The sequence below is a fragment of the Triticum dicoccoides genome, chromosome 3A (genome assembly GCF_002162155.2).
Source record: "Triticum dicoccoides isolate Atlit2015 ecotype Zavitan chromosome 3A, WEW_v2.0, whole genome shotgun sequence".
Taxonomy (NCBI): Eukaryota; Viridiplantae; Streptophyta; class Magnoliopsida; order Poales; family Poaceae; genus Triticum; species Triticum dicoccoides.
In genome coordinates, this window is record NC_041384.1 from 424,403,009 (window position 1) to 424,411,294 (window position 8,286).

Consider the following 8,286-nt stretch of genomic DNA (forward strand, 5'->3'; position numbering starts at 1 on the left):
GCATGGATACAGTGAAATGCGAAATCCATGTTAGAATTGGAGATCGCTACGTGACACACACTCTAATTCAAATAACTAACTACGTGACACACACTCTAATTCAAATAACTAATTATGTGACACACACTCTAATCCATGTTAGCGTGGGTACCGTTTCGATTTTTTTTCAAATAACTCCTCATTAATTAATTTATAGTACTCCCTCTGTTCACTTTTATAAGACCTTGAAGACATTTCAGACAATGTGCAAAACAGTGCATTTTAAGTTGTCTGAAACGACTTACAAAAGTGAACGGATGGAGTATCTCCTTTCGAATGACTAATTATTGCAAGGAAAACACGGGCATGGTAATACATACAGATTTGTTTGCAAATGAAAGAAGATTCGTTTGCATTCTCAAATGTAGGCGCACCAGGCAAACCAGGGTCGTGTCGGGGTGGACGCTGCTTCGATGCCTTAAAGGCAACTGCCTTTGGGTCACTGACATGTGGGCCAGCCACCTGTTGGGCCCATATGTCATGGACACAAAGGCAGGTGCCTTAAGGCACCGAAGCATAGTCCTGTCGGGGTGGTCGCGTGTGTCGGACGGACGCGTAGCACCCAGCCACCCCCCCAAAGGACGATGACAATATAAGTTCGCGCTTCCACGTTTCGGATTGAAATACTGGCGGCCCCAATTCCAGCCCTGCAAAATTTCTCTTCTTGTAGGATTGAAAGTATGTCTAGAGGGGGGGTGATTAGACTACTTGACCAAATAAAAATCTAGCCTTTTCCCAATTTTAGTTCTTGGTAGATTTTAGCTATCTTAGCACAAGTCAAGCAATCTCCACACAATTCGAGCAAGCATGCAAAAGAGTATATGAGTAGCGGAAAGTAAAGCATGCAACTTGCAAGAATGTAAAGGGAAGGGTTTGGAGGATTCGAACGCAATTGGAGACACAGATGTTTTTGTCGTGGTTCCGATAGGTGGTGCTATCGTACATCCACGTTGATGGAGACTTCAACCCACGGAGGGTAACGGTTGCGCGAGTCCACGAAGGGCTCCACCCACGAAGGGTCCACGAAGAAGCAACCTTGTCTATTCCATCACGGCCGTCGCCCACGAAGGACTTGCCTCACTAGCGGTAGATCTTCACGAAGTAGGCAATCTCCTTGCCCTTACAAACTCCTTGGTTCAACTCCACAATCTTGTCGGAGGCTCCCAAGTAACACCTAGCCAATCTAGGAGACACCACTCTCCAAGAAGTAACAAATGGTGTGTTGATGATGAACTCCTTGCTCTTGTGCTTCAAATGATAGTCTCCCCAACACTCAACTCTCTCTCACAGGATTTGGATTTGGTGGAAAGAAGATTTGAGTGGAAAGCAACTTGGGGAAGGCTAGAGATCAAGATTCATATGGTTGGAATGGAATATCTTGACCTCAACACAAGTGTAGGTGGTTCTCTCTCAGAAAATGTGTATTGGAAGTGTAGGTATGTTCTGATGGCTCTCTCCACGAATGAAGAGTGGGTGGAGGGGTATATATAGCCTCCACACAAAATCTAACCGTTACACACAATTTGCCAAACTCAATGGGACCGAATGGTTAAACTCGGTCGGACCGATTCAGCAAACCTAGTGACCGTTAGGATTTTCGGTGGGACTGAGATGCAACTCGGTAGGACCGATATGGTTAGGGTTAGGGCATAACGTAATCTCGCTGTGACCAATTACACAAACTCGGTGGGACCGATTTTGGTAATAAGCTAACCAGAGAGTTGGTCAGGTAAACTCGGTGGGACCGATTCGCTCAACTCGGTGAGACCGAAATGTTACAAAAGGGAAACAGAGAGTTTACATTGCAATCTCGATGGGACCGATCGCTCATCTCGGTAAGATTGAAACGTTACGAAGGGAAACCGAGAGATTACAATCCCATCTCGGTGAGACCGAGATCCCTATCGGTGAGACCTATTTGCCTAGGGTTTGTGGCAGTGGCTATGACATTTGAAACTCGGTGGTGCAGGATAGAAAGAATCGGTGGGGCCGAGTTTGACTTTTGGTTTAGGTCATATGTGGATGTGGGAAGGTAGTTGAGGATTTTGGAGCATATCACTAAACATTTTGAGCAAGCAAGCCATTAAGCAACACCTCATCCCTCCTTGAGAGTATTGGCTTTTCCTATAGACTCAATGTGATCTTGGATCACTAAAATATAAAATATAGAGTCTTGAGCTTCAAGCTTGAGCCAAACTTTTTGTCCTTAGAATTTTGAGGGATCCACTTTCCTCATCCATGCCATGCCATTCATTGAGCTTTTCCTGAAATATTAATCTTGGAATAATGTTAGCTCAATGAGCTATATGTTGTTAGGAATTACCAAAACCACCCAGGGATAGTTGCACTTTCAATCTCCCCCTTTTTGGTAATTGATGACAACATATAGATCAAAGCTTCGACAAATGATAATAAGAGTGAAAGATATTGTTGCTTTGAGAAGTATGTGAAAAGCAAGAGCTCCCCCTAAATTTGTGCATATCTTAAGATTTGCTTTGGACTGCAAATGCACAATGAGTTAGGATCATGGGTTACTCTTCCATGTCACATACATCTTGGTGGAGCGCTCAAAATAATAAAGATTGAATACATGCACTCATCACCAAGCAAAGTGAATGATCATATAAGGATAAGTAAGATAATATCATCTAACAAGCATAAGTGTAGCTTATGATCAACCACATGATCATCAATGTCCCACAGATAATAGCATAGTATCTCAAGCAATCAAAGTAAACAAAGTTCAACCACCAAAGCAAGAGAGAATAAAAAGCAATGCTCTCTCTCGAAGCCTATGATCTATACATGTTTCTCTCCCTTTGGCAACAAGTTACCAAAAAGTTCATAGAAAATGCATAGCACTAAAACGTCTCTCAAGCTTGTTCTTCAGGTGGTGGCGTAGAGATGGCTCCTTGGACGAAGACTTCAGTTGATGTGGATGGAGCTGAAGGAGTGGGTGCTGGAGCTGGTTGCGCTGAAGCTGTAGCTGGTGCAGATGAAGTGGCTCTAGTGTCTGGAACAGGCACTGCAGTTGATCTCTGAGCTCGAGGCACTCTGGCAAATGCATCAGTGGTTGTTCTGCCCTTCCTTTCCTGCATATCATCTTGAAGTTGCTCCACAACAGACTGAATCTCAGTTACCTTCACATCCAAGTCATAGAATTTTTGCTCCATGATTCTTTCCAAGCTCTCCTGGTTTTGAGTCAGGGTGGCCAGTCCCTTCTCAATCCTCAGAGTGGATGCAATCAGGTAGCCAAGCTGATCTTGCTTGCTCTTCAGGAGATACTGAGATGCTTCTTCAGTAGTTGGCATCCTTGCAGCCTTTTCAGCTTTTGCCTTCTCCTTCTTCGCTTGTGCGTGCACAGAAGATGGTTCATCCTCATTCATAACCACAATGTTGTCCTCGAAGTCTGGATAGATAGGCATGTGCTCCTTGTCCAGCAGATATGTACCAGTGCCCATTTGGTAGTTGATTAGCTCCTGGATTTGTGGGGCATATCCACAACTTCTCTTTTGGTCAGCAGCTGTCCTCTTGATAGTCTCAACCATGAGGCTCATGACCTTGAATTTCTGTGGCACATCAAATATGTGTAGCAAATTAATTGCATGCCCTCTGATCATGTTGTGGTCACCTGACTTGGGCAAAAGAGTGTGCCTTAGGATCCAGTTGATCGTTGGCAGTCCTGGCAGAAGAAAATGGACTGACCCAAACTTGAAAGTCTCAAGAGCTTTGTCTGGGATTTCCTTATACATCTGTGGCATAGAATTGTGATCCATCTTTTTCTTGGCATAAACATCCAAGTCATCTTCACTTTCCTTTGGGGAATTGATCAGATTGGCCCATTCCTCAATAGTTGATTGGTATCTCGTTCCTTCAGACATCCAAACTATTTTGCCATCTGGATAGAAATGTGCTGTGGAGTAGAATTGCATAATGAGCTCATCATTCCAGTTTGTGAGCTTCTGCCCAACAAAGTCTGTAACTTCACACGCATTGAAGTTGTCATACACTCCAGGATAGTGTTCTTCATTCTCCTTCATGTAGGTCCAGTCGACCCACCTCATATCACACACTATAGGCTTCTTGTCCAACAAGATTGTCTCATAGAAATCCTGATGTTCCTTTGTGTGGAACCTGTAATCAATAGCAGTCCGTCTCCTAGTGGCATATGGATCTGACTCTCTCCATAGCCTCAACCCTGAGTCTCTCTTGATCTTCATGTTCTCAGCCACAGGATGAGCATCATTGTGGTCTAGAATCTTGGGTTTGAGCTTCCTCAGGACTTGTCCTTCATCATCTTCATCAGCAGCAACTTCAGGCACTGGGGCCTTGTTCTTCTCAGCAGCTGGTATACTCCTGGTATTCCTCTTAGGTGCACTCGTGGGCTTGGAGGCTGCTTTGGGTGCTTCTTTGGGCTTTGATGTTGCAGCCCCTGACTTTATAGCATCACCCATCAGCTTTTGTGCCTTGGGTGCTGGTGCAGCAACCTCTTCTTCCTCTTCTTCTTCAGAATCTCTCATGATTGAGGATCTCCCAAGCACTCTAGCAGTGGTCTTTTTGATCCTCTCCTTCCTCTTCTTCCCTTCTGCAGCAGCCTCTTTGGGTTCAGATCCCAAAGGGACTTGAGTAGATGCTCTGGCCTTAGACATTGGAATTCTCTTTGCTGGAACCTTTTGCTTCATGCCTGGCTTGGTGGCCGCAGCAGTGCTATATTCCTTCTTAACCACTTTCTTCTTGGAAGTGGCCTCATCCTCAACTGCCACATAGTCTTCATCCTCAGATTCAGAGGTCTTCTTCTTTCTGGCCCTGGTGCCAGCTTTGGGTAAGTTGCTTGGGGTGCTCCTACTACCATCATCTGAACTGCTAGAGGGACTAGTGCCCTCACTCAGGTGAACCTGCTCCTCTGACCTGTTCTGGCTGTCACTCTGATCAGACATATTGCAAACACTGACAGCAGACCCTGTGAATAGATATAGATGAGATAGAGTGGATGAGCATCACAAAATGCAGAGGTTTTTGCAAAAGAATGAGTCAAAAACTTAGTTTTAGTTTTCCACAGAAAGAATTTCAGATCAACCGATTTGTAAACTCGGTGATACTGAAGCAGCTATTGGAACCTAAACTAGTGAACTCAGTCAGACCGAGTCACAGTTCGGTGGCACCGAGACTGCTAGGGTTTTAAAAAGTCCTGAACTCGGTCACACCGATTTGCAATTCTCGGTCAGATCGAAAATTACATGTGCAATGGCCTGAGCCGAATCGGTGGTACCGAGTTCCACAACTCGGTGGGTCCGAGATGGTTTCGGCGGAAACCTAACCCTAAATTTTCAATTCACGACTAAACTACGGAGTGTTTTGACTGGATAAGAATGATCTCAATCGTGGCAAGATACATGGCAAACACAATGTGCTAGGAATCAGATAGGGATAGCACAATGATCGAGTTCATACCCTAGTTCGGCGATGAACTCGCTACGGTGGCAACGGCGGGGATCATTCCTGTTGACGGCGGCGCAGACCAGCGGCAGGAGGCAACTGGCGATGAGGAGGACGATCCGGAGACCCTGGAGGTAGAGCGGGCTAAGCGCGGGTCGAGGAGGTTCGGAAAGTTTTCCAAAATTTGACCCGTGGGTATATATATCCCAACCCTGTCGGTGTGACCGAGTGGAACAACTCAGTGGCACCGAGATTCATAACTGCAATCAGTTACTGAAACTCGGTGTGACCGAAAGGTTCAAATCGGTTGCACCGAGATTGAAAACCTAGATTGACTTACTGATCTCGGTATGACTGAAATGGATGAATCGGTCATATCGAAACGCACAAAGAAGTTTTGGAAGTTTAAGTCTATGACGAATCGGGGACTCCGAGTGCTCCTCACATAGAGTGGTTCGAATCTGACTTGATCAAATTTTGTGATGTAGCATGAATAGAGTTTGAGACGAGAAAAGCATAGATAGCTAGAGAGGGTCCTTAGGCATTCTTGTCCATCCACTTGGCAAAAGAAAAGAAAACCAATCAATCAAAACAACAAGTGGATGTCCTCGAATGAGTAAAATATGCAATCAACATGCTCACACAATAAAATGGCAATTGAAATATGTGGCAAAGCATGCACAACCAATTCTAGCATCTATCAAACAATTTGCGATGACTAGGTCATCTATATATGAGTATATTGACTTAGGAGTCAAATGAGAACATTTGATCATAGGTCATACTCATCGTTTAAGCACAAGTGGGGTTACCACTTTTACATAAAGCATTGTTGTGTTCACACCATTAGAGTTGCTTTAGCTCAATTCTTAGAGTAAAGCTCCCCCTAGATGTGAGACCCCCCTAAGAGGGATGAACTAACCTTGGGTTTTGTCGATGATGACTTCATATAGATGTTGAAGATGTGGATGCTCAATGTTGATGTAGATCATTTGAAGCTATCCATTGGAGTGAGTTGCACTTTCAATACCTACACGGGTTAGTCCCACAAGGAACAAACAAGGATATCCATAGACATAAAGTGATGCACACACAAGATGATGTCTATGAAAGCTTTTAGGTTACCTTGTCCCTTGTCTTACCAACAAGAGGGTTTGTGACTCCTTGAACTAGTGCAAGATGTGGAAGTTGATTGCACTTGTTCTTGCCAAGATGATAAGAGTGAAGTATGTTGGCGGAGTCACCCTCAAGAACTCTCTAGTTCTTCTTCTTCGGGATCCACACCATCTTGATGGGAATCCTCGGTGTTGTAGTTGTACTTGATGAAGTGGAACTTGAAGTAGTCTTGGGAACCCACTTGACCAAGGCCTTAGGAGATTCTTCAAATGCATCAATTTCCTCTTGAAGCTTGTCCTTGCCTTTTTGCTTGTGGTCTTGTGGTGGAAGATCATCTTGAGCTTGTGTCCCTTTGAAAGAAGTAGGATCATACTTCTCTTGTTGAGGAACAAATTTCGTCTTGGGGTATTGATCTTCTTCCCACTCAACTCCATTGGCATTGAACTTTTGTTCAAAACCAACACCTTGATTCTTCCGATGCCTTCCTTGCTTGCGTACAATTTCCTCGAATTGCTTACTTCCGGCAAGGCTTTTGTAAACACCTTTCTCTATAATTCCCTTCAATAAGCTATTTTCTTGCTCAAGTGTAACTTGGCTAAGAGAATCATTAGTGGAATCAAGAGAACTACTAGAAGCAACAATATTGGATTTAGCATGATTATTGTTACTACTAGAGGACGAATCTTTCTTGTTCTTGTTACTAGACTTGACTTGAGGCATGTAAGTGGATAAGAGTATATGCTTGGCAATGTAAGAAGAACTTTTCTTATGAAGATCATCATCGATTGCTTTTAAGAGCTCATGCTCTTGCTCAAGGTTGAGCTTTTCAAAGCATAATTTCTCATGAGTCCTTAAAAGTTCTCGATGATCTCCTAAGATAGTTTCATGAGCTAACTTAAGAGTGTTTAGTTCTTTAGTTAGAGACTCAATCTTCTCCTTATCATTGTCATTCGTTTTATCTTGATTAGCATGATTAATTGACGTTTCATCACAGTATTCATCACTAGAGTTGTCAACAAGTAAATCATCATCACCTAACAAGTCATCTTCATCACTATTGAAATCAACATACTCGGGGTGTGATACCTTTGGGCCTTTAGCCATGAAGCATGTTCCAACTCCTTCATTTGGTGAGTCAAATATGTCGTAGGAGTTGGTGGTCACAAGTGCTAGACCGGCAACACCTTCATCTTGAGTATATTCGGAGTCGGAGTGATAGCTTCTCTCGGAGTGGTTGTCAGAGTCGGAGCCGGATACCCATTCACCAACATGAGCTTGATGTCTTCGTTTTGTGTAGCTCCTTGATGACTTGTCCTTTCTTTCCGAATCCTTGCTTCTCCGTGAGGGTCTTCGTTCATAACGATCATCTCTACTCCTTCTTTCTCTAGATGGTGATTCTTCTCTTCTACTTCTTCTCTTGGGAGAATCTTCTCTTCTCTTGTAGGGGGCCGTACACTCATTGGAATAGTGTCCGGGCCTTCCACAATTGTAGCAGTTTCGCTCTCGACTAGAAGATCTTTTGTCATTGTAGGACCTTGACTTGGAGCTTCTCTCTTTTCTTCTACTCTTGTAGAACTTGTTGAAGTTCTTCACCATTAAGCTCAATTCTTCATTGAAGGTTTGTTTCTCACTCGATGATGTGGGGGCATCACATGAGGCTTTGTAAGCACCACTTGATTTGTTGTGAAGTTCCTC